The sequence below is a fragment of the Strix uralensis genome, chromosome 16 (genome assembly GCF_047716275.1).
Source record: "Strix uralensis isolate ZFMK-TIS-50842 chromosome 16, bStrUra1, whole genome shotgun sequence".
NCBI lineage: Eukaryota > Metazoa > Chordata > Aves > Strigiformes > Strigidae > Strix > Strix uralensis.
In genome coordinates this window covers 10,272,579-10,300,048 of record NC_133987.1, presented here as the reverse complement: position 1 = coordinate 10,300,048, position 27,470 = coordinate 10,272,579, and the positions used below count along the sequence as shown (strand labels likewise).

General features: G+C 42.7%; 1 protein-coding gene across 1 annotated transcript in view; it reads right to left on the bottom strand.

The window, feature by feature from the left end:
• Positions 1-15,954: 15,954 nt before the first annotated feature.
• The window catches only part of PDGFA (platelet derived growth factor subunit A), a 53,374-nt gene continuing 41,858 nt past the window's right edge, over positions 15,955-27,470 (bottom strand). The window contains exon 7 of the mRNA XM_074886194.1: positions 15,955-16,315. The gene's annotated coding sequence lies outside the window, so the exon portion shown is untranslated. The remainder of the gene's footprint in view (positions 16,316-27,470) is intronic.

Sequence of the window (27,470 nt, the reverse complement as noted above, 5' to 3'; positions counted from 1 at the left end):
CTTTGCCTCATTAAAACCGAGTTAGTTGCATTGAAGTTCAGCCAGAGCTACTCACCTAGTAATACCCTAGTAACAACTGATAAAACTAGTTATCTCCAAAAATCGGTCATAAAAAGCCATTACAGCAGACAGAGCAAATGACCCAAGAACAATGAGTATTGCCCTTAAGTGTAGCCCTTAAATAATGACACCAAGGACACATCTGTCACAAAAAGAACAATTCTACTGATGTCCTTTGTTTACCATGGTCTTCTGCATTTGGTTCACTGAACAAGAGAAGGAAGTTTACATAGTTGTTAGAAATGACTGGAAATGCTCAGGGACTGTGGTCTTTACTCTAGATTTTAATTCTTCCCATAACTTATTTTTCAGAGCTAATCTGATCTAGGAGGAGACATAGTTCCTCTCCAGTGTTTCCCCAGAGACTTTGACCTCTTCTGCTCCTAGATTCCACCCTGACCATCGCAAAATATGAAGACTATCCACCAAGTACAGTGGCATATTTAGCCCCACTCATTTGCAAAGCTTTTTTCCACCCTGTTCCCAGCTTCCAGTATTCCCTCTGATTTTCTTCCTACGCTGAAATATCTTCCTGAGTTGTTTTTTTTTTTCCTTGTGTCTGTCCAGTAAACCCCCAAAGTCTGCCCTCATACACTTACCATGGGAGTTTCTGTAGGACACTCAACTTGCTAAAATGTGTGGAATTTCTTGGTCCTACTAGTTAGAACATGATTTGGTCTTCATTCAAAGTGAAAGGCAAATATTTGTCTGGCAAGGTGACTCTAAGCATTTACTACGCGTTACTTACCCAGTTGAGTCTTGGCAGTTCTCCCTACTGACTCTCCTCTCCTTTAGTTTTTTATGCTCAAATACACTCAAGTAAAACTTCTCCTACCTTATTCTGCTGCTGAGACTAGCAATGCTAATATCCATTCTCTCAGTGTGGGGTGTAATACTGCATTCCCATCCATGTCTTCACTGTCTGAAGCACAAATATGAGCCCTTCCTACCCAGAAAAATAAATACATTTAAGACTACGACTTGCTCAGGCAGGACAGTAATGGAGCCCATATAAGTACTTTGCTGGATAGACAAGACCAAGTCCTAAAATGGGATAAACTTTCATCTTGCTCTTCATGAGGATAGTACAGCCATTTCTCTCTGTGGGATCTTACATGAAGAAATTAGTTCTTGTGAATGTTTCATTCCCCCCACCCTCATGAAGGACACTTGTTGGCATGTTTCCAACCATGCTAGAAGATTGCTGAAGTTTCCTGGAGGCGAGCCAAGCCATGTCACATACAGGGGGCCCACTTTGCATTTTTGGCTTGTGTGTGATTTTTGTTTTCAACTATGGTGGATAAAGTTTTCAAGTATATGATTCATCGGTGCTCTATGTCAAGCCTACAAATCTTTGCTTCTGAAAGCCTTCCCTTGCTCCTAAATTATATGCCAGCCAAGGCCAAAAAAGCAGAATTGTCATTCAGAGGCTCGCATACGGTTCAAGTGAAAATTACTTAGTAGGGGGTGACGTGACTTTATGATACCTATGCTGTCAACTGAGGAGGGCTTTTTTTAGTTAAATGTGATGACAACTGCACCCTATTTATATCAATGAACTTAGGCGTATCAAAATAGTAACATCAAGAGGAATATCCTGGGCAAAAATTTCACACTGCTCAGTTTACGCTTTAAAATAAATATTTCTTTAGCTTACAATTGATCACTGGCTACAAATGCTGGAGAAGTGTTTTGTGGCTTTGACTCCACCCTGAAAACAAGAGAAGGTTTGGGGCTTGGCTCATTCAGGATTACAAGACTGACCAGTCAGACTCATGTGGACATAGGTTGCCATCCCTACGACCAAACATCCACGGTACCACTGGACATTTCACTCTCTCTCCAGGGCAATTTGAGCAGAAAACAACCAGCAATGGAAGAAAACGTGTAATTTTGTGGTTTGCATCACTCTTAACATAATTATTACTGAGGACGTCCAGTGCCCCTGTCCTCCGAAATTTTGGAATGCCCTTTCTGAGCCAGAATCAGTGCAGTTTCACCAGCTGAGTGCAGGGTGGAAGGAGCGTATCTGGAGGCCGGGCATCCCTTTGTACTGTGGAATTTTAGGGGTGTCTTTAGGCTATGCTGAAATGAGAAGCGGCATTCCCCAGCTCTCAGCTTTCACCCTCTCTCCCTAGAGGCTTCCCGAGCAGCTGAGCACAGTCGAGCGGTGCAGGGCTTTTAGATGCATTTCACTTAATGGAGCAGGCGGAGGCTGTGCAGTCTGGTAGTATGAACTCGCTGCTGCTTGTGGTCCCAGAAGAGTTATCCACAGCTCAGCCCATTTACTTAGCTTCATGCTGAGGGGAGAATTCACCTTCAGAGGGTAGGCAAGGCTGGCCTGCATTGCTGAAACAAAATTCAACTTTTAATAGTCATATTTTCTATTTCGTACCCTGTGGTATGATTACCAGAAGTCAGTCTGCTCCCAAATCCCCCTTCCCACCAACTCCCACAACTTTGGAATGGTTTAAGAGGTCACTCTGCATTTTGGTGTATAGCCCTAATTACTACTCAGCACTATAATTGATACGTTAAAGCCTATTAAAATATGGAGCTGAGCCACTGCTTTACAGTCACTGCACTTCTAATGCCAAAAATCACTTAGTTTGTTTTTGTGCTTCATTTCAGCTACTTTTAAATAAATGTCTCTCCCCAGGACCTGGATGATACGAAAGGGATTTAGTCTCAGAGTGTGAAACTTGCAGCCTGCAGCACCAGAAAAATAAAGCATTCTTACAAAGCTATTCAAATGGATTTCCCTCACTGATTGCTTCAGCCAAAAGTAAATTATAAGCCAGACATTATCAAAGAAAATCGCTGTAGCACATTCCAGTTCATTTCACTGTACAGCAAGGATTTGAATGCAGAGGTGCAGGCCTTCAGTCACATTTTCATATTTGCAAGGAAACTCACACACTAGAGCAAACACTATTTGTATATGTATACTTTAACTATCACTTCTGTTATTTATTATGGCACAGGATGCCTTCAGGACATTCTTGAGGGGATGAGCTGTCAGGCATGTATATAAAAATGAAGCGGCAAAATCAAGTAAAATTAAACTTAGCAGAACTATTAAAAGACTTACACACCCAGCAGTCAGGCAAGGCTACTGCAGGACATTTCTAAAAGCTCATGAATGCAAGAGGGGAAGGGTCTGCCAAATGCCAAGGTGAAATGTGTACTCTTGCGTATCATTTCAAAAGAAACACTGGGAAACAGAGAGAAAGCAAGAGAACTCAAAGAGCTGACCCACCTGAAAGCAAGTTGTGTCAGAGCAAAGAATAACAAGGGGAAAATACAAATGATGAGATAAATATAGCAGCAATTTATTAGAGAACAGCATTCTCAAAATCTAGGAAATAGAGGGGTTTCTCCAGGACATGCAAAATTCCACAAACACAGAAGGACTACATGAACCATACCTATTTCAAAAGAATTAAATGCTCTGCAGTTAAGACCATGCTGGGAAAACTCCAAGTCAAACTGAATTCTTTATGAGGCCTTTTAAGAAATAGTTTGGCCAAAGTTTCCAAAGGCATCTCAGAAGTCACCGGGCACTTCTATTCAGGCATATAAATGGGCATGCATGCTAAAAGGGTTTTTTCTATTATTATGTTTGTTTCTTCCATCTGGGTCTTTTAAGGAGGCATTATACACACGGAAATAAATCTTCATCTGTGTGGAATTTACCCCACAACACAGGGGACAACCACCAAAGACTGTCAGATGCACCAGATAACACATGGAGATGTCTTCCCAGACTCAGGACAAATCTGGACTGACACTTCACAAAACATACAGCTTCAGAGGAGCTCAGCTAACTGCCTTATAAGAGTGTCTTTATGTATTTCTCTGGTGCCACACTCAAGAGGGAGAGAGGACAGAGAGAAACTCATTTCTAAAATCAGTGGGGGACTATTGGGTATGATACCTGAGACAGCAGGAGGCTGGACTTTTCAGCCCTGTGTTTCTCAATTCCTGAAGCCTTGCAGTTCTCACAGGGGTCAGCACATGTGGATCTGCTGCTTCTTTCAACCATGGCCTGGATTTGGCCACCAGGGAAGAGAATCCCAGACATGCAATGAGACCAGCTTGCTTTTCAAGCTGCTGGGAAAAGCTCTACATCAGCTGCATCTTCTCCAGCACAGGGAACTGCCCTACTTAGAGCAAGCAGTGATTCCAAAGTGATAGCCACCAAGGAAATACCGCTTTTAAAAAAGAGGAAGCCCCATGGTGGAGGTCATTTGAGGGATGTGTGGAGTCAGTGTGCTCATGTCCCATCTGGGGCAGGTCACCTGAGCAAGGACAGCGCGCTGCAGTTGGACACCACCATCCTCCTTGCCTACCCCTCAGAAGACTTCTTCTTATTTTCCATTTCACTCCTTGGTGCTTGCAGATGCACCATGGCCTACAGGTCTGGATTTAACCCAACAGGACATTGCCAGTGACAAAATGATGCCCAAACAACCTCAGCCTCTTTAGACCTTATTACATTTCAGATGTGATCCTGTACAGCTGTATTACATATCCAAACTCTGCATATCACACTCAAGTCTCTGATAAGGAAACAGCTGCTTCTGCAATTCTTGCATTTGGCTGTAACCAGTACGTTATGACAGTTTGGCTCCCACTAAATTTTCCCTACCCTTGGCACAATTGGGACGGTATCTGACTCCTCTCCCATCTCCTAAAAGAAGGAGGATTTTATTCTGGATCCACAAGAAGAAGAGATAGGGTTCTGCTGGTGTTTACGGGATACAGCTCAGCTTTATGAAGATTAGCATTAATAGTGTTTGAAGACCTAACACTCACTCACCTTACTGAGGAGGTGCCATCATAGCTTCTGGAGTGCATTGGACTGACAGCCTGCAATATATGCCTTATACATCACCCCTGCTACACGGTAGCACTGAGCCAGCCTCAGCCAAAGTCAATAAAGTGCCATGAACACTCAGGATAAATTTTAACCAGAATAGCAGTAATTGTGCCTGTTACCCTCTGGAGATGTAGAGAAAGCAAAACCCTCTGATACTGTTTAAGGACCTTTAAACTGCAGGGCAGACTGGCCATGGAAAATCCTCGAACTGAATGAGATTGTCCCAAGGAGCTGCTGGAGGGCCAGTGGACAGGAGCTGCACACTGTGAAGCCACAACTCGTTCCAGTTTTGAGATATGCTAAGAGACTTTTCCATTATTACTTCCAAACAGGACAGGAACAAGGCTTTTCCTGCCATCTGAAACACATTCTACTAGTGTAATACTGGTTTAGGGGAAAAAAGAAAAAAAACTATTAAAAAAATTATCCTGCAGTTAAGTCGTGCCCAGGAAACATTGTGGAAAACAAATTTTGTCATGTGAGCACTGGAGCATAGATGGGTGTTTTTAACCAACAAGATGATTGTTGTGCTAAGCTAGCTCTCTTTGTGCTCATCAAACGGACTATGTATTTCAAAATTAGTAGTTAATAATAAAATGTCAAAGGGTGAAGGAAGTGCAGGTTCCTCCACATGCCTAGGTCCCTCTTTGGGAGTTTCTGAGCAGTTTCCACATCCATTTGCTATTCAGTCATGGTGCCAAAATGGCCAATAAATGGAGCAGTCATAGTCGTGCTTTTTGTGCTATTCATCCCCAGTTGCTCTACATCGGACAGACACAACTCATTCATTTCATAAGGCCACCAAACAGAAGCTGGGTGGTGAAGGCATCCGGTCCCTGCTGAGTTGGCTCAGGTCTTCCTCACGATGAGGGTCTCCATACACCACTATTGGCCCTTGGAACTGCTCAGCTGCCGAAATTTGTGTTCCTTTCTTCTGATTAGTGAAACAGAACCACATTGTCAAGGAAATGCTCACACTGATCTAATAGGTCATTTCTATCTTTAACTTCTATCATTCAAAATAGAAGGAAATTATTTTCCAATCATTTGAAAGTCCGCATTGTGAGCAAAATAAAGCAAAGTTCACTAACCTTTCATTTGCTTTGTGAGTTTTTCCTCTTATGGGTATTTGAAGAAATCAGATGTGACAATCCTGGACAATTAAAGTCTTTAAGAAAGGTCAAAAATCTCCCCAAAATAGAGAAAATGTAATGTTTCCAAAAGGCTGCTAAGTCCTTTCCAGTAGATTTTGAAATAATAATAATTTTTTTTAAAAAATAGTCCTCTGTTTCTCTGCCAAGTGCCACCAAACATATCCGTATTAAAGCCAAAAACCTCTGTTACAGGCTAGTGCTGCACACTAGAAAGATAAGTTTCCTGATCTGAAAATTAATCTGAGTCATGTCTGCATTTTAGCATTTGTGAGGAGCACTTTTGTAATACTGCTAATTCTCTGATTAGTCTGACAGGACTTTTTTTTTTTTATTCAGATAAAGAGATTCTGTAACGCAGCAGACATTACCACATTGTCTTTGTGCTGTTGTAACTGCAGCAGGGAGGAATTGCAGGCTGGGGTTTTCAAGGGCACATTAGCCATTTGGTTCCAGCTGAAACTCCACAGAATTGGGCACCCTGTCCTGTAACCATCATGCTCCAGCTCTCCAAAATGTACAGCAGGGATTTCAGCCTCTTCTGGCACAAATTCCTGAGCTAACCTCACCTCTTACGTTAATAATATCAAGTTTTTCCTTCTCCAGCAGTGAGTGGGACTGGGATGAAATTCAGCTCTGGCTTGCTAAAGTTCTATTTTGAGAGCTCACATGAGACTCTCCTCCTGGAAGAATCAAGAAAGTCTTTTCAGCCTCTGGCTACTGTGCACCTCACAGCAGGTTAAAGCGATGTCTACAGTTCCTTGCTTGTTTTCCATGCAATTTTTCACAGTGTCCTTTTTCTGGAGGCTTAAGGAATGGCGAGAAGGGAGGAAGACAAAAGGATGGCCTACCTACAGATGCTTTGGAAAGGTCATTTCAGTGTTGGCATCTCAAAACTTAACAGTCGTGTGTGTGAGCACCTGCATGAGGAATAAACAAAGCCTACTTGAAGAACTTACTGAGGAATGCAATGACCAGTGACACGACTTTGTTTTAATACTAACTTCCTACAGCGTCACAAAATGCTCAGCCCTGGGTCAGAAGCAGCTTTGTCCTTAGGGCTACACTGTCACACTGTGTCCTGGTAATCCAAATGTGGCTGGAGAACTGGAGAAAAATGGCAATTTAGAACAAAAGATGCAGGCAGACCTATCTCCACACATGGGAAGGGTAAATCAGCCCTTGGCTTAGCTGCCAGACCAAGCCTCCAAACACTGGTTATTGCTACAACTTTCTAAAAGTCGATGGTCACTAAGGACATTAAGCAATGCGGTATCCCCTTTGCAACACAGGGTCTCTGATGCAAGGGATGTATTTTGGGCTGCAACCATTTTAAGTCTACTTGCTGCTGTCACTGTTAACCACTCATGTTAAGGCAGCACGCAGACACCAGGCACAAAGGCAGGGACCTACCATGCCTTAGAAGTGATGACTCTTCACCCAGAGATCAAGCCCAAATGACAAGTGGACAAGAGAATTCATCCTGGTCTCCTAATTAATTCATCTGTAATGGAAAATTGATACTTATTCCTCATCTAGGCATTTTCCAAAGATTTTTTTTTTAACTACCTCTAATTCCACTCTAGTTATTAGGTAGCAAACCAGCTGACTGCACCTACAGCCACACAGTTAATGTCTGATGCAGTCACTGAAGCCAAAAATTGTCTCTGAGTACCCTTTCACAGCAAATTCATTTATGGCAACCTGCTTAATGACAAACGGGTTTAGACCAAAACCTGCATAGCAGAGGTCAGCTCCTATTTGCCCTGATGAGGCTAAAAGGGTACGTATTTATACAGTGACTCAGAGATGATTTCATCATAGATATTTATTAACTGCATTTTTGGGAGTGACGTGATGTCAGAGGTCCTCGCAGCAATTGTCATTATCAGCACCACTGCTGGGCACAGCACAGCATTGCTGCTCTTTGGCTTCCTGCTCCTCCACCTGACTGTCCCAGGAGGTTTCTGTATCGTATGATTTGCACTCTCTGGCCTAGATATTGCAGGAGAACAATTACATAGATTTCAGCATCTTTTTTTTTTTTTTAAATGATGCTAACTTTCCTACTGTGACTGGATCATAAAATTATAGGCAAGCTATCATTTAGTAGGACACCAATGAATTCACCCTCTGCCTGAGTATTTTTGGAAATATTATTGGCTCAGCAGGGAATTAGAAATTAATAAGGGAAACCTATTGAAACTTTCACAATACCTGAAAGATAAATAGGCCATGCAAACCCAGTCCAAATGGTTAATTACCTCTTTCCATTTTAGAAAAAGCTTATGTAATAATCCATTCTTTTCATAATCCTATAAATCTTTTTTTTTTCTTTATAGAACTTGCTCTTATTGGGTCAACAGGAATTTAGCCATGGATTTTAAATAAAGAGTAAAGAACAATTAGACCTAAATACGATTAAGTCCTAGGAAATGTAACAATATCTTGCTTCAAAAATGCCAGTTTTATACAAAACAAAATAAAAAAGTTTATTTTCAATCAGATGATGTCAGTACAAAAATGCGAAGGAGAAAAAAAAGACCAAGAAAATATTTCAAAGGAAGTAGACCCCTGGGAAGATAAAAGTGCTGTATATTAGGAGAACGATAACAGGACTGGCACAAAATAGGAAATTATAAATATAGACCAGTGGTTCTCAGACTCTTCTGTACCATGACCCCATACTTCAGGAGAGAAAAATTTGGGACCTTATCCATGTAGCCAACAAAAAAGAAGGATGGTCACCTGCTCCCTGGGGATGGAGAACCACAGATCCCACACAGGATACTGAAGCAGAACCCCTTGGAAATCCAGAAGTCATTCTGAACAATAGCTGCACAGCTTTTTGGAGGACTAACCTAGGTAATTTCTTAATCATTAGCAACAATCTATCATCTAAGCTACAACTATTGCTGCTAAAAAATGTTCATACCAGAAAATAGGCCCCTAAGTTATTTAGGTCTCTTGGGAAATCTTAATCTCTGATCTCAAGACCTATTTTCAAAAGAGGCCTGGAAATCAGGACTGCCTTGCTGAAAAGATGATCAACAGCTGAGAACAGCCCAACTCTTTGTGCCCTGGCTCAAATTTCAAAGTCCATGAGAACCAGACTGCTGACTACCTGTGCCACTGCAAATAATGTCATCAGTCACCTAAAGCAATTAGGACCCTACACACCAGTTATCACCGAAGCAACTTAGTCATCCAAGTTTTATCTCAGTGACATCTCTTATTTCCTTGCCTTGGCCTCATCCTGGCCTCAATGGCAGAGGCAGCTGTTGACCTGCACCCTCTGGGGGACCATCTCCTTCCATTCGGGAGAGCAGCTCCAGAAACAGCTCAAGCTGGCTGTTCCTCTGCTGTTATTAGCCTGCTGATAGAGAATGAGGTTGACTTAGTCACTAGCATAACTACAAATATGTTAATAGGAACTCATATCCCCTGACCAAATGTTGAACTCATTGGGAAACTTGCCTGCTGCGTTTTGTTTAAAATGTGAATTGAGCACTCGTTGCCAACATGTATTCTTCTTTGTCCATCACGTCTCGTGGTCTCCTGTCTGTGCACAGCTACATGCCTATTGGCAGGGCTGTAGCGTTGATGGCTTCTTGGTTTTCCTTTTCTGCCTTTGGCTTTGGTCCAGGGAAAGGAGCAGAGGTTTAGCTGGAGAGTGTCACTGACACTAACATCCTTCTCTGACCACCTCAGCGGAGGGGAAGATGACCGTGAAACCACTTGGTAACTTAGCTCAAATTTCACTTCAGTTCTTCCCTTACATACGCTCCCCTTGTTTCTTTCAGCAGACATGGAGCGTTTTCAGTTAGAAAGCTGAAGATGCCATAAACTCGTTAACTTTAAAGAATTTTGTGGCAATGTGTTCACCTAAAATATAAGCCAGGTTCTCCTCAGTGGTCTTACCCAACTAACTAAAGTGTCCAGTGAATATAAAAAGCCCCTGAAAGGCACTCTACATTCAGGAAAAGTAGATTTGCATTTTGATTTTCATGACTAATAACATGTTTATCACTCAAATGTCATAGATGTTCTCTTATATGGGGGAAAAACCATGAATATGAAAGGCACCTCATTTCCCTATGAAGCTCTGTGAGCCAGTGCTACCTTTCCCCACTGATCTATGTTGATCTCTCCTTTTGGGGGAAGAAGGGGTTGGTTGTTTTAGCCAGGTTGAGAACCAAATCCCAAATCCCTTCCAAGCAAGAGATCTTCTGCAAAGACTGGTGATACAGCCCTTTACTTGTGTCTGGCCATCCTGCAGGAAATGAATGGGACTGTCTCCATATGAGGCTTCTCAGTAGTGTCCCCAGCTTATCAATAGAGCATGGCACATAAATGAGAACTTCAGCGAGAAAACAGAAAAGCTCATCAAAATGCTAGCAGCACCCCCACCCCCACACACAAGACAAAAAGGACTTTCATGCTCACAATGATTTTTTTCTTGTATCTGAGACGGACAAGCACTGAGCAAATTTTCACCGTCTGGCCAGACTTGGGTGGGCTCTGCCTCCTCCCGAAGAGAGAAATGTTTATTGAGGAACAGACCTTAATGGTATGTCTAAGTGGTGTTTGAGTGAATGTGACCTGGGGACAGCTGGGGAGCAACTCAATGACTTATCAGGGAGTGTTGGTGAGAGCCAGGGCTGCTCCTTTCCCATTAAGCTGTTTCAGGGAGATGGCTTAAAACCAGGTGCTTCTGTTACTTGGCTCATCATTGCTCTGAGGAACATTCCTGGCATTTCTGCTTCCTCCTGCAGGCTGGTTATGTGGGGAGAACCAGGGCATCCTGCCCAGACACCCACCTGGGATGGGCTTTCCTCCACCATTGCTTATGAAAGTCTTCTCAGGCTGCCTGTGCTCTGCCAGGGAATGTTGAAGAGCTGAGCCCTGACCTCTAGACTTCAAGCATCCGAGGACCTGTCAGGTGAGGGTCTCCCCCTCACCCTCTTTTCTTCCTCACTCCACTGCTCCACCCTGTCTGAGCCATATCAGTATGAACAAGGCAATGAAGGAGGCCACTGGAGGTTTGGAGGCTACTTGACCAATGGTGCTACCTTCTGCTACCAGAGAGGTGGCAACATCTTACACCATTTGGATGCAATTCACCAAAAAACATCTGTCACCCTCCTGAAGCCAGTGGGGATTGCCAAAGAGAAGGTACTTGTGTCATCAATTTTTAACGTGCATTTCTCCCTGGGATCCATGATATGGATGAACAGGTTTTCTAATTTATGTCTAGTCAGAAACAGAAGAGAAACCTAAGCAAATACGAATAAATTATGGTCAGCACACTTAGCTGGCCTGTGGACTGTTAATGATTTTCTGTTGTTCTGTTATATTCATTCATCCATGATGTGCTTTTATGTTACAATAGAGCCTCCCTATTCTGTGCTACTGCAGAACAGCCTCTCTGGTGGATTTATATAATTCATATTAGTAAAATTTTCATGTGTGCTAATACACGAGACAGCCAGAGAGAAGAAAGAAAGTTTGCTTTGGGGGGTGGGGAAGAGGAAAAATACCATCAGCATCAGACTTAAACGTTTCACTTAATAGCTTTCCTGGAATATACCCATCTTGCCAATAGGAGATAGTAGCTTTAGTAAAGCCATCTCATTCACACAACATATGGGAGCGCGGAGTGTGGGGAAGATGAATCCTTAGAGCTACCTTTTGAAATGTAATAGGATCGCCTGGCTCAGTCAGCCGTGCTGCCTGTTACCAATTTAATAGTAGAAGAATGAAATGCATCTGTGTATCTTTTTCCACTGGAGTAAATATTTTATCTGCAGCTACCAGTTTAATCACACTGTACTCTGCTCCCCACAGGGAGCCCACCAAGAGCTCCCAGCCACCCCTTCGCTGATCTGCCACAGAGGCAAAAGATCAACACTGCAGTCCCAGTAGAGGATGGGGAGGGCAAAAAGTCGCAGCCTTCTGGTTCCTACCTTCCACGCCTACAGAAACCTAGCCAGAACACAAAACTGTGAGACCCCACACACAGAGCAGCAGCCATGAGGACAGGCATGGCTCTGGGCCCCTGCCACCTCCTCAGCTCTGAATCTCCAGGCTTTGCTCTCCTTGCTTGCAGTGACACTGACTGTGGGATCCGCTCTGTCCTGCTCCTTCGTATCTGTTTAGGTCCCCCACAACCTACCATTGCTCTCCTCATTGTGGAGGTTTTTTGCCCTCTTCTGATCTCTCCTCGCTCTCTATCAGTCTTATCCCCCTTCACTCATTTCCTTCCCTCCTTTCCCCCATATTTTTCCATCATTCTTCCCTCTTACCTCCCCCTGTATCATCCTCTTCCAAACTTTACCCCAAGGCATATATTCTCACTGGACCTCTCATGCAGGAAAGAACAACTGGGCTCCTAAAATACAGCTAAAGGTCTGCTTATGCACATCTTTCCTCTTTCTCCTTCCTCTCCCTTTCTTCTCTGCACAGTGCAAGCTGTGGGGGCAGAGACATGATTTTCCCACATATCTACTAGCATGCATTGCACACTATTGTTCTACTGAGCTGTGAACCTACCCAGCACTGTAGTAAAAACAAGTCGCTTAGACAAGGGACACGGTGGATATATTTGCCTTGTTTCTTGGAAACCTGAAAGACAAAAACCTGTTTAGTAGAAAATGGTTGGACATTTTTGCACTGGGAACTGGAGGAGGGAAGAAATTTCAGCCAAAAAAATATCAGTTTTCTAACAGAAAATGTAACTAAAGCAGATACAATAAAAATGTTCGACTGACAATCCAGTCTCCATCTTGATGGAAAAATTTCCAATAGCCTTAGCACACAGTATTTTATATAACTGCAAATCAGTTTATAGTATTATGTTTATTTTCTGTGAGTTATTTGTGTATAGAAAAGCAAATCTTTTGTGGCTTACTCTTGTTATGAAAGATTTTTCCAAGATTAGTCACCGTAGTCAGCCGTCCTGATTAAAAATATTTATTGGAATCAGTAAAAGATCAAACATGAAATGTGAGGTGCTGCTAGTTCATTAGGCTACTAGTAATGAATTCTTCCAGAATATATGATTTTCCTTGAGTAATAAAGCTTCATATAGTTGTTTTAAATTCATCAGGTCTTGTCTAACCCTCAACCCCCCCCAAAATCTTGAGAAAATCTCATTTCACAGTTTCCCATAAAACCAGGTGCAAAACAGCTGCTTTGGGCATGGAAGGATTCCTGAAGCACTTCGTTGGTATCAGTAGCCAGTGAAAAACCATGAAATTGAAGGGATTTTGATAGGTACATTCACAATCCTCCAAGAAGGTGCCATGGAGGATAGTATGGCTGAGCTAGTGTTTCCCACATTTGGAAAAAGGACATTCACGCAGTCTAGTTTTCCAAACTCTGTGAAATTTTACAGTAATGGCTTCATTCTACTCTGTGTTATTTTTGAAAACACCCTCGGTTTGCTCTGTGGGGATGATATGGGTGACTGCACTGATATCCCAAAGCTCACTGAGACCATCCACTGGAGAAAGGAACTCCCCACTGTTTCTTTAATGACTGTTTCTAGGATGAATGGCTTTGGCTATTTTGTGTAGCATCCATGGGTTGTTGCTGCCTTCCCCATACACCTTCCACTGAATCACTTGTTCATGTATGTCAACTAAGACCTTAGGTAAAAGGGGGATTTTGCCTATAACTGCATCCAAAGCCAATTAAAGACAAAGTCTCTCCATAATTCATCTTCTCCAGCAGTACGTCGAATGATCACAAGGTTTCCTTCCACTGATTACCTGTCTTACTATGAGCCTTGCTTGAAAATTGTTCTCTCCAGGCAGGTTCCATAGGAACTGTAATTTAATTAGCAGTAGTAACAAGAGCTAGGTAATCCAGTCCTAGAAACATTTCCCACCTATGCCCCATTCTTCCTCCACCAAACTGAGTTCTGCAACTTCATGGGAAGATCATTTCAAAGAGCATGTTTTCATCCACCTGGAGAACAGAGAGGGTGAGATCATGTAATGTAATAAAGCCTGTAAAATTAATCCTAAATCATTGAGGAAGCAAAAGAAGCAGCTGCAGGTTCCAGGTTGCTAGCTGTTTTTATTATAACTCCATTGAACTACTTAGTGTTCAGCATTGATTTAAAAATATGCCATTCTTAACTACTGGTTAGGCATTTCATTCACTATGTATGGTATTTGAGGAAGACATAATGATACATGCTTAAAAGAGTCAAAACAGAGGATCAAACATTGATACGGGAAGAATGACAGTTCTTTTTTCCAGCCCTACTTTAAATGATTATTTTAAAGAATAACGCTGAGCAAATTACAATGGCTTTAAGAAGACAGGTCACCTACTGGGACAAATTCTGACTCCACTGCATTGTAGAGGATGTTTTCCAGGGCCAGGGGGGACATGATCATTCTGGCTATAAGACTGATACCAGTGATATTCCTACTGTGAAGAAAGTATTCAATTTTCATCATTTGCTTAAAAAAGTACCGTTTTGTTTTAACAAATGGGAACATAAATGAAAGATATTTCTGTGTGCTCTGCTTACATGAATATTTCCCAGTGTTTTTATATCTCAGTTCTCTAAGGAATAATGTTTTCAATTTCCTTCTGAAATGTAAAATAAGACCTCTGGGCTTAAGGACTCCATAAACGATAGTTCTTACTCGCTTTCTATTTAATTAGCATGAAACAGATCATGTAATCATTCAGGGATAAATCCTGACCTCTCTGGAGGGAGAGGAGGGAAAAGAATAAATGAATTTTCTTCTCTTGTCAATAGCAGACAAACAAATGCAGAAAATGTATGAGGGTGAACTGGCATTTATTGTTCTATTCAGTAGTCAACCTCTAATTGGAGGGGCAGGCTGGCTGGTGAAAGGATCTTACCAGCAGCAGTTGGAGAAGGCATTTAAAATACCGCTCCACATGCTTTGTGCCATTACAAATCTTACTCTGAGTAAACAAGAGTTTTCAACTGCTAAACAAGAGGCATTTACCTTCCACTGCCTATGTTACCAGCATATTCCAAGTTGACTTTTGGTTAGGAAAAGGCCATAGCTGATGAAGAACCACTATATAACTATGTCCATAGGCAAGACAAAACCTTGGCCCAGTGCTCTCAAAACTGTCATTATTTATTGACACTTCTCACAATTTTCCATTGAGAAACCTACCTCTGGAAAAGCAAGCAGTAATGTTAATACAGTCCATAACTGGTTAGAGACGCACAGCTGAGCTTTCAGGCTCAAAGGCTCAGACCAGAGCACAGGGACTAAAACCAGGACATTTTCCATGAGCAATTCTCTCATCCAAAGCCATGTCCCCTCCTTTTCCAAGGACATGACAAAATTAGTGGCTCAGGAGGCTTTCTTCACAGCTTGGGTTAGCCCTGAGCAGATGAAGTTGGAAAGAAGCTTTGAGATGCTGTTGTGTGTGGAAGGGATTGCCTTAAATACCACTATTACACTGCTCAGGTATCATTTGCTTTAACACTGGCTAGCCAGACATCTCCGCATACGGAACAGGTTTAGCATTGACTGCAAAAAGGAGACTGTTCCTCAAAGTCTCTGCTTTTGCAAGAGCTGCGTACTGGTTTTGGCCCAGGGATTTGTTGGATGCTATAAACCTGACCTGCTGTTCTCCCGAACTCCAAATAGTTGTTTGTGCCATGAAGTGCAAAGCAAGTACAAAGGCAGCCAGCCCGGTGTGCTAGCAGTCTGCATTTATTTTTCCCTAGAGAGACTACTACAGACTATAGATGCAGCAATAAACATCTGAAATGCCAGGAGAGATGGTCTACTAAAGTGCATGAGGGTAAGGACATAAATGTGTGGAACAAGCAGGTACTGGAGAAGCAAATTAGACACTTTGCTTCCTGTAGCTAATTTAAATGGGAAATGGGAGTTGTTCCAGGTATTCAGTAAACAGGCTTGCAAATTAGCTTCCCACAGTTTCCTTATGCTTCTGTACATGCATAAAGAACATGTACTGCAGTTCATTGCTTTAACACACTTTGCTTCCAAAATCAGTGATTTTTTCCATTAATTTCAGTTACTTGCAGAAATGTTTTCATACCTGGTTGTGAGCAAATAGGGTAGGAGATAACTGGAAGTGAGTGCTAGGCTGTTAATAACCAGGTAGCCAGATTCTTTATTTGTGAAATGTTTCTTGAGCCTGGTGTTACCAGGGGATACAAAGCTGCTTCTCAGTAGCTGATATCACCCTGTACGAGAGAGAGAGAGAGAGAGAGAGAGGCTCAGAACAGCTTCGTATCTTCATCCACTTCTTTAATTCCATATGAATTAACTGGAGGCCAGTTCAGGCTTCAGAGGAGAAGTGCAGAGGGAAGGGGACTGCTTGTCAGAACTGAATCAGTTCCTGTTCATGGGGAAAAGAGGTCTGAAAGCATACACGTTATTTAATGAAGAAAAAAATGGTGTAAACCAACCAATTACTTCAGACTCCAATTTTAGCCCTATATTAGCTTCAACCCTTACCCCAAGATTAATCTATACGCCAACAGATCTAACTGCCTGTGTTTGCCTTCAAAATATCTGTTCTCAAGCTAAAGACAGCAATAAGATAGTGTTACGGAGCGCTCATAATAGTCTTTAGCAAGTAGATACATGTCCCATAAGCTTTAACAAACAGTCCCTTCCTATGTGCTCCCTACTCTTACATGGGACGTAACACAAGAGTGGAGGAGCCCTGTTTCCCTTGCTTCCAAATCGGTCATAGACTGAAATGTTTCAGCAATATAATTCAAACTTAACGGTTCTTGGCTCTTGAAGTACCAGCAAATGGGCCAACAAAGCTCAGAGCAAGACACACGAACACCACAACTACTCACAAGCCATTTTTGCTGGGAATATTCAATTTGCAACATTGTCCATTTAATTTGAATGCTAAAGGCAAAAAAGAAATCAGCATTTCCAGTTCTGCTCATTCCTTATATGGTGAAATGTTAGATAACTTGCGTTATTTATAACCTGCACATTTGGTATTTTTTTTATAACGGGGGGAGGAGGAGGACATAGTGGGCAAGAAGACTCTGGATTTTTTCCAGTCTAACTGAAGAATTAAGAATTAAACTGTGTCACAAGCGCAGTCAACTTTATACCTATGCCTTGTAGAAGGGCAAATCTTGACCTGGGCAATTAAAATCAATGTAGCTTATGACTTTAAACAAGGGACTTACACACACCACATACAGCATGGTAAGAGGTAATGAACATTGTTCCTAAAGTTTTGAGCTATAAGGTAGTCTTTAGATGTTTGTATTTCAAGACCTCCATACTTCCCAACTCAGTAACACTTCTAATAATAAGACACTGGAAATAGGTTTTTGGAATTACAGAGATGGAAGATGTCTCATAAAAGTTCCTGGCTTTCTCCCTGCCATGACCATGTTGCATTTTCCATCATGGTGAGCTGCCTGACATGGATGCACTGCTGCTCATTTCTAGGCAAGGCACTCTCCATCCCTCTTGTCGCTGCTGTCCATGTTGTGTTGTGTCATCTGGTCATTGTCTTTTTCATCAGCGTCATTGTTCCAATGCTAAATCCTGTCAAACCACACTATAATGACTATTTTCCCCCCATGATGCTTATGTCATGCATAATGTGGAGCAGACCTGTACCCCAGCCCCAGGTTTCACAGACATCACTTATCGACCCCTCTTCCACACCCCAAGAGGCTTTTATTTCAGATGTGAAGTGAAGGTCACACTATTACCCTGCCACTTACCTCAGTCCCCTGATCAGCGTGTAATGACATTTCTCTGCCATATTCATGACCTAGATCTTTTTTCAAAATTGGGAAATAGGCAATTTTATTTCATAGAAATCACTTTAGGACAGATGACCTTTACCTCAATGCGTGTGGCACAAAGCTCTTTCAGGCATGCTGCAGGGCTACATCACAGAAAACTCAGAGGGCACATAAAGTTGCTCTACGTTATCTTCCCAAAATGTCAGTTATTTTCTGCCTAACGGCATTGAACTTGGGAGGAAACCTCTTTGCATGCAACAGTCTTTGTCCTAACTTTTCACTCAGCAATAGAAATGATATACAGAAGATCACAGGTTATTTCTAAACTAATACTAAGCCTAAAGCAAAGGTAAGTAGGGCATTACATATGTGAATGTACAGGCAGTCTTTAGCTGTGGTTAAAGATTGCTTGCAGATGTTGACTACTGTTTTTTATTTTTTTTGCCTTGCTCTGCCTCTTCGAATATTGTTTTCAATGTCCTCATTGTCTTATTAGCTTTCCCTTCCCCCTGGATCCAGCGACATGCAAAAGGAATGACGGTAGATGTTACTTTTTCCTGCTCCGTGGCAGAGAGGAGTGTAGGGTTTCAGAGATTGTAAACTATTTCTTCTGCACTGAGAGATTGTCTGCATGGGTAGAGCCCATTAAATATAGCTATGCTGACAGTATCGCTTCGGAGAGTTCTGTGGGAAAAAATCTGTCTGTGCTATGTTGGTACCTCCAGCCAGGCAGAGCTGTCTTGATAACTCATTCAGATAATGAATAAAATGTGGAATGAATTCCATGCAGGATCAGTGCTCTGTTGATGTGAGAACTGGTTGCAAAACGTACGACAGGATCCTCCTGTGGCTGTTGTTTTAAGCTTGGCAAATACCGTGGACTGTATATGCTAAAGTCAGGATATTATTAAAATAAACCCCTCAAAACTCCAGAGAGCTAAGATATGATGCGGCTTCCTTTGAGCTCAGGTCCCCTTATCACTGAGATATGTTGTATGTGAATGCAATTTATATGAAGTTTTCTAAGACTAGAACAGCCTGTTATTTCTGCCGTGCCCAGGAAAATCGGGAAAGGTATGTAGCAGTAATAAATCAATTATTTCTTACAAATTAGACCAAGACAGCATTGCCTAACAGCAGTCTTCCAGATGGTCAGGATGAAAGGTGGACTGGTCTGGAGGGGAAGGGAGGATTTCTAGATAACCAAAATAAATGGGATACAGTTTAGCAGTAGAACTGAAAAGATCCAGAGGAATGACACCTGTGTGCGAGGAAACAGATACCGTAGAGCTTAGGTTATATCACTGGGTTGGCAGAGCAGGTTTAAACAAAGAAATTTCCTAGACATCATCAAGGAGGCAAATTCTTTGTGGTGTTGAATTAGGAGTAACCATGGGGATAGAAAATGACAGATTTAAATAAAAATGGTGTAATTCCTAAATATTAGGGGCAAAATATACTTATCCCTAAGAGAAAAGAAACAGTCAAGAGAGGAGTGGAGGGGCAGGCACTAAAACAGGCTGTAGGAAACTGAGGAAATGGGAGGGCAGCCCCAAAGCCAGCTGCTGCACTGTGCAGAAATCAGCCACTGGTTGCCTCTGACGCTGGATGCCTCTGCAGCCAAGACAAGGATCAAGAGTTTTCACCCACTCTTCCTGGACTAATTGTCACTCTGCCATTATGCATGTGGTGGGAACCATTCCCCTGACACGCAGGGAAGCCTGAGATGTGGAGTATTTGTCCTCACGCAGTAACCCGCCCTCAAATGACACAGGATGCTTTCCAGCTACGGCTAGGAGAGATTGGTCCAACATTTCCTCACACTGGGATGTTGAAAACAATAAAAGTTTTGATCCTACAAGCCTATTTCAAATATAACTCCCAGAAGCAGTAGACTTTTCAACTGAGCAAAGCCCATAACTAAAGAAACCTGATGCTAATTAACTAGAAATTCACTCGTTAATATCTGTATTTTGAAATATTAAAATATAAAATATATTACTATTTGTCTATCAGTATTAATGATTCTAACGTTCATCTGTTTCTAATCATGGGAGTAAACCTGTTAATGTTACTGAAGAATATCTATACATCGGTTCCCAAAAACCAGCAGAGTTTGTTGAGCAATCTTGATTGTCAGTGGAATGGGCAATTATATGAGTCCCTCAAAGAGGCAGAGGTTCAAAACCCGGAAAAGTCCCTGACTACCCACCACAGATGGCCAAGTGGGAGTCCAAGTAGCTGAATCCAGCTTGTGAGGCAGTTTCATACGGCCCCCATGATAAACCAAGCAGATAGAAAGTATTTTTGCAGGTAGTCGTCAGTGAGAACTCGGAGGGTCTGGTGAAGCCCCGCACAGATGCCAGGCCCACCTCTGAACATCTGGCTAGGAGTAAGAGTAGCTCTGGAGTCTAGGAAAGCTGACTGTGATAAACCAAATAATCCCTGCTAATTCTCTGCATAACAGGGCAATGCGTCTCTCCCTTCTAACTCCAAGAGGGAATTAGTCACACAGATGATTTGGGATGAACCTGAAGGAACAGCTTTTCACTCCATGGGAAGCAAGAAACACTCAACATCATTTTGTTCCTACACATAAAATACTGGTGAAAAAATAACATGTTTTACCAGAGGCATTTTTTCCAGTGTCTCTCAAATCTCTGCCACTTTCCCAGCACTCCTAAAACAATTAATTCTTCAACATAATTCTTCCCCCCATCACTGGGTTTGCTCAGGTCTAATTGCACTTGGGCAGCTGCCGAGAGCATGCAGTGCAAAAGGCTATGTAGCTCCTGGGGGACACGCTCCAAAGGAACAGGGCAAAGACAGACCTATGTCCCTCCTACCTTATGCAGATTCTGGTCTAAGTTGGTCCTGGGGCAACATGGAATAGCCCCATGTTCTGCTATAATTTAATTACAGCCTCCCCACAACTGTCTCCAGGATGATGTGAAGATCAAAATCTACTGAGGGCTCTCACCAGGTGCTCAGGTCTCACTCTGCATTTTGCATACGCTCTGCATCAGTCCCACTGTCCTTGCCTAAGTGGCTACTTTTCTCTTTTCAAAGACAGAAAACAGCCACATCTGCTGCATTTGGATGCTGGACATCTGAAAAAAGAATAACTCGTGAAAATAGCCTGAATGAACCTGCTGAATGGCAAACCATGCCAGCTAGACTGAATGATTTTTCTTGCAGAGATGTTTTTGCTATTTTCTCCTCTGAAAGCAATAGAAATGGATGGGGAAAAGAGCTGATTTCTTTTCTCATGAACGCACCCATCATCAACAGCTTTGTTAAGTCCAAAGAACAGAATCTGTCTTCCCAGTAATGATGCAATAACTCACAATCCAAACCCTATATGTAAATCTCAGAGCTGGCAGGCAAGAAGATGATTTCTGTGTTGTTTTTCTTGTTCTTAAAACTTGTAAATTCAACAAAAGTGTTTCAGATGTTGTTGTAAGGTAAACCTCCCTACCTCAGAGTCCAGAAATTTCAGGAACAGAAGTATTTAACACAGACAGAGTGAAACAGAAACATGAATCTCTTTGAGAATAAGGCAAGGGAAAACCAAAGAGCAAGGCAAGAGGACGAGGAATTGTTCTGAGGTCCCCTTTGTAAGTGAAGAGGGTGGGTGGTACAAGATAAAATCAAGAATTTGACTTCTCAAGACAGATGGATTTGAAAAAGGAAAAAAAATTATCTACAGGCTAAACTAAAAATGGTTATCATGGTGAGGTTATGGACTGTTTCAGGCTGCCAAAACAAATAGCTTGCATCCCAAAGCAGTAAAGGTTACATGCATGGAAAATGGAGCTATCCCTGAGGACTAACTAATATACTTCAATTATTATTATAATTTTTTCAGAGAGCTTTGAGAAAACCCGGGCACACTGAACTACCTAGTCTGACTGCATCTACAAAAGTCTTAAGAAGAGATGTTCCCGCCTAGAATTTTTTTCATATTCCTAGCTGGGCTAAAATCAGCTAATGCTGTTTGAGAAGTGAAGGCAGTATTACTTCAGCAATTAACAAGAATGGTTTGAGGCTACCGATATATTAAAAATGCTTTGAATTTCAATAAGTTTGAAATTATTTCCTAATACAGCTCGTGCCACTTCTGCAGAAGACATACCCAAGTAAAATGCAATCACCTCTGGAATTTCGAGTAAGTACAGGTACTACAGGGGAGAAAAAATCCGCACTTCTGACAAGGTTGTATCAATCTCCACTTATCTGCTGTTTTGCTAAAACTGCCAAGGTATTGGCAGTGTTTTGCTAAAACTGCCAAAGGCACAGTCTCCAGCCTTGCCCTAAAACTTAATGTAGTCTTTCTGCAGGGTTTGCTGCAGGATTAGGTACATTATTATGCAATTATTATAGATTTGTATTAGCTACTATATAAGAATATTGCTTCTTTTTGGAGCAACCTGCATGGTTGCAAGAGAGTGTAAATTCCCCCATGTCCCATATTTCTTCGAGGAGAAGTGTAGCCAAATGGTTAGAGGAAAAGACAGGACACTAGGATCTCCTTGGCTTCTTTCCCAGCTGTGCAAACTATTTAGGGACGGCTTCTCTTCCACAGAAATCAATGAAACTCTGTACTGAACTTTCCTGGGAACATGATAAAATCCTTAATCTCTCTCTGCCTTCCTACCCTATCCTGCAAGATATCAAGCACACTAGCTTAGCCAGTCCAGCAAAGCCCTTAAGCATATGCACGTTAAGTGCAGAATTGCTGTAGCCAAAGCCAGTGCTTGCGGGAAGCACGTCTCTAAGTGCGCTGCCATTTCCAGAGCCAGGAATGAGTGGGGGGCGATTATATTCATCTACCTCCGAAGGATGTTTCAAACATTAAGTAACAGGATTCTTGGAGACTGGGCACAGGATGCAACAGAGGGAGATTATCATTTCTATCCTTATTCTTAATACCTATTAATGGAAATAGATGATAGAGTATCTATGTCTATACATATACAACATCTCTCCCATCCTGTCAAGGCACAGCATTATCTGGTAAAGAAGCAGTGGTTTCAGGTTTGAAAGGAGGAATAAAAAAAAGGAAAAGCTGTTTATAACACATTAAGCAGATACTATTTGGAAGTTTATACTATAATTCCCTACAGGGAAGACAGAACCTACCTACAGGGTGTGTTGGGTTAGTTCCTCATTCCTTCTTTTTTTTTCTTTTTAAACTTCTTTTGAAATCCCTGAGTGTGGAGCATACCTTGCCCCAGGGGAACATATTGCTGAGCTGTTACTCACACTATAAAAGGGTGTCACTTCTCGCTCCTCCCTTTCTTTGAGGCCCCGATTTGAGGTGAGGAAAGGGCTAACTGGCCAAACCACCAGACCCTAGGGCTTATCAACCCTGGGGCACACAGCAGGATGGTTCTGGGGGGCTCAGCCTTGGTGCCCGGCTCTGGGGAGCTCATTCTGGCTGGGAGTGCTCCAGCCTCGGATTGCGGTGGGCTTCAAGAGCATAGTCTGGAGGTTTGGTGTATCTCCTAAAGTTGTTCTATCCTGGAAGCTGACATTGGCTTAAGAAAGAGCTTTCTTTGGGGGAATAGTTTCCTATGAATGGCTGTAGTTTCTCTCTCCTGAATGACTGGCTTTAGACAGGTTGGGGATTAGGAGGGGGAAAAAAAGGGGGTATCCTCTGAAATTTAAAGCTAAAATCCCTCACTTTCTGTTTTAGTGGACTCCGCTCCTCTTCTGTTTGCTTTTTCCCTGGCATGTGCCAGAGGTTGGCCCACAGCTGAGGCTGACACAGGGTCACGTCGATGACCAAGTGCTGGCAATCTCCGGCGCTTTCCCCTTCCCCTTCAGTGCGGCGCACAGCTGAGGCACCTCACAGGCCTCAAGGCTGCAAGAAAAAGGAGAAATTCTTTACAGTTTATAAACCTCATTGAATTCACACATCCCCATGAACCTGCAGCCTTCCAGCTCCCTAACACGCCACAACCCAAGCTATGTGAATGAGGAGAAAATCATCAACGTAGTTAGCAACCTACCATGATATTCACTGATTGAATTACTGGATAAATATTTGAGTGGATCTAGCTGACAGGTATGTAATGCATGCAGTCTTAAAATAGGAAGGTAATGGGAAATGAGGAAGAAATGAGCCAAGGAACAGGAACAGGAATGTGATTTCTGGTAATACAGCTCATGTTCATCAGTGCCTTTTTAGCAATATAGAGGACGTGTGTGGTGAAACTGAGAGCAAGACACCATCGTTAAAATAAACTGAGAGAAATTGCAGTTATGAAGAAACAGGGCATTAAGCAGCAGTTCTCCAGGAATAAGACTGGAGAATAAATTTATGGGGATTTATGTCGGCTGAACCTGGCAGGTAGTTTTTAACACGCTCACAAGAAGCAGACATAGCTATTTCCAGTAAAATCTGGGAAGCTGTGGTGGGTGTGGGCTCGCTGGAGAGGCACAATGCTCACACTGGCCTGATGGTGCTGGGCGTGTGGCTCCGCACTGACTCCTTCACCTGCCATCTCCACAAGGGCTTGTTTCCTCTTCAGCCTGAGGATCTTGTGTTTAATTTAAAAAGATGAAAGGAAGAGGTCGTCCTGATGTACAAAGGCATCAGGGCAGTACACGGCAGCCAGCAAGACTCTGCTCATGAGCTGTCGAAACAAGCACACATGCAACTCCAGGCAGCATCAGCAAGGGCAGGATTAGGCATCACCACATCCATCAGGTCAAGTCTGTGGAGGTCTCTAAGGACGGGCCAATCATATTTGTGTCATTCAGAGTAAACAGTCTGGAAAGTAATTGCTTTAAAACACATCTAATTCATTTTTGACCGATTTTGCAAATGTTTCCCCTTTCCTCAATGCTGCATTGACTGGCCCTGCAAACCATTTGGCATTGGCCTGTGTGGTGTGTGCAGTCGCTTTGCTCCTTGATGTTACCTCATCAAAGAGCAGCTGAAAATGATATTTCCAGCCAGACAGTTTTCAAGAGTGGCCAGTGAACTCGCTCTGCTCTGTGCCCTCCGACTCACGACTAGATGGGTTTCCTGTATGTCAATTCAGCTACACATCGGTGATAAATTTAAGATTGCGACATGCTGACCAAAAAAAAAATCATGACAGGCTATTTTTGGTTTCAAAAGAAACTCCCCTTGCTAGGTCTTTTCAAGCCTTCACCTCCACGTACAGCTGCAGCGGATAAGGAAAACAGGATGCAGGGTTGTAGAGTTGGAGTGTAAATCAAAGGAGACAAGCTGGTCCCTGTGTGTTGCCTGGGTTAGACCTCAACCTTTGAGCAAGGTGAGCAGTTGTCACTTGCTGGGGACTCTCCCAGTAACAGCATTGCCCAGCTGCCTGAGCGTTTATACTGGGCCATAGCCGCGTCTCACTTTTTCCTCCCACTGTGTCACCTCCTTCCCTTGTGCTGACAAGTGATTTAGACAGCCTGCCCTGCTGGCCCTGCATTTGAAATGTAAATCAAACACATGGGACATAAAGCTGGGTTTCAAAGTTGACTATTAACTAGGGCGGAAGGGGTGGCGTGGCAAAAACAAACAGTTCCAAGTTCAAGTCTGAAACCATAAGAGCAGGCTGAAAAACCTTCCTCCTCTTCCACCGCCAGCCAGTGTGAGGGTGAGCACTTCCCCTAGGGCAGAATATATTTAGTCATTCCCTGATTTCCCTGATTTCCCAACCTAGGTGCTCGGACTCCAAATCAAGTCTGACAACCAAGTTCAAAGGGAGGAGGATGCTGGGGTGCCAAGACTGGCCTTACACATTAGTGAGCAGTGGCTTTAGCCATAGAATCATAGAATCACAGAATCACAGAGTGGTTTGGGTTGAGTTGGAAGGGACCTTTAAAGGTCATCTAGTCCAGGGCTTTTTGCAGTTCTTGATGTCCTGAAAGCTTTTGACGTTGAGCTCTGCAGCATGCTTGGTCCAATATCTAACACCCAGAATGCTAATTGAAACAGTCTCTGGTATGGAAAATCTGGTGTTTAAAAGTACAGTTTACTCAGTTTCCCCCAGGAGAGTTAATGACCAGCCATACCTCTCAAGACATGGGGGTCCCCTAAGCCTCCAGGCCCCCTCTTCTGTCCTAATGCTTTCAAAACCAGTGGAAGTTTTGCCCAAAAAGATATTGGAGGCCCAAAGCAAATCAGTATGAATATGTTTTTTATCAAGTAGGAATGTACCTCTACCATGAACAGAATGTAGTTTAGTATTTCTTACCTGTCACCCTAAATAATTCTGGGGTAAAAAAATAACAGCAACTCCTATTTTCTTTGAAATATTTTCTAGCATGACTTACATAATTTATCCCTGATAATTCTATAGTGACACCCTCACCATTAAGGTCTAACTCAGAAATAGGACACGAGTGACTGGTAATCCAGAGAGGTTTGAGTCAGTTCTGCTAAACCCATTCATTCGGGTACGTAGCAGTTCTCTGGGCTTGGCTGGGTCAGCATCAACTCCTGCCTGGATATGAAGTGAGACTTCATTGCTCTCAAGGACAATCTAACATGAAAGAAAACGCTCACCTTTCTCTGAATTCCTTAAAGCGGTATTTTTCATGCAAATTTTCTGCCAGTGAGAGATGGTGAGAAGGGCAGCTGTGAGAAGTACTGTCCTCCAGTGAGTAGCAATGCTCCCAGCAGTGCTGGGCACCACGCTGGCTGAGCAGGGGACAGCTCGAGCCTTCACACACATTACTCTGATAAATGGGTCATGGCCTCTGGTAGACAGGGTGGTGTCCTGGGACTCCAGGGAGCACCTCTGACTGTCAACTGGGGCAACCTCAGACACATCATTTCATCTTTCTGCAGCTCAGCTGCCCTATTTGTGGAGTGACACCACTTAACCACTTCTGAAAATTGATTTTGGAGAGGGAAGCAACACTGTGGCGCTGCTGAGCGATGCTTCCCCACAGACTTAGTCCTGTATTTCTGTTCACAGCAACGGGAAGGGCTTCGCTGGCATATGTGCATTCACAGGTGGCTTTTCCATCTTGGGGATCAGCTCCACCCCCATGCTCTCGGAAGGCAGAAAGCACTAAGGGCAATTTCACATGAGCCACTAACCAACATATCTGTTAATAACACTCCTTTGTTGATATCTTGGACCATTTTCAAACAGGCTTTGTCATCTCCTCCAATATGGGAAAGCATTGTCCGAAACTGTATAGGATTATAATTATGTAGTAGTCTTCCTGTAAATAATGTGTCATTCTAGGGAAGTAAACTGCTCTGCTCGTCATTAGGCTGCATCACAGAGCAAGTCAAAGCCAATTTACTAGAGTAGCAGTGAGGATATCATTGCATGATCTTCATTTCCATTAAACAACTGGATCTAACTGTCTTTTATTTTTAGGGTAACCATGCTGAGCTTTAAAATTGCTTTGATTATAACATAGCTTTCAAATGATTTGTCATGGCCGATCATTTTGCACATGAAAGTTGCTACTAGCTGATTAGGAAAAAAAATCCACCATTGCTTCTTCTATTGCTTAGGAAATTGCAATCCTCAATCTGCAGCTTGAAAAGCATGTTGCCATGGAAATGATGCTTATGCTGCTGTAAATAAAAGTATTCTAGGGTCACCAGGGTCTGCGGCAT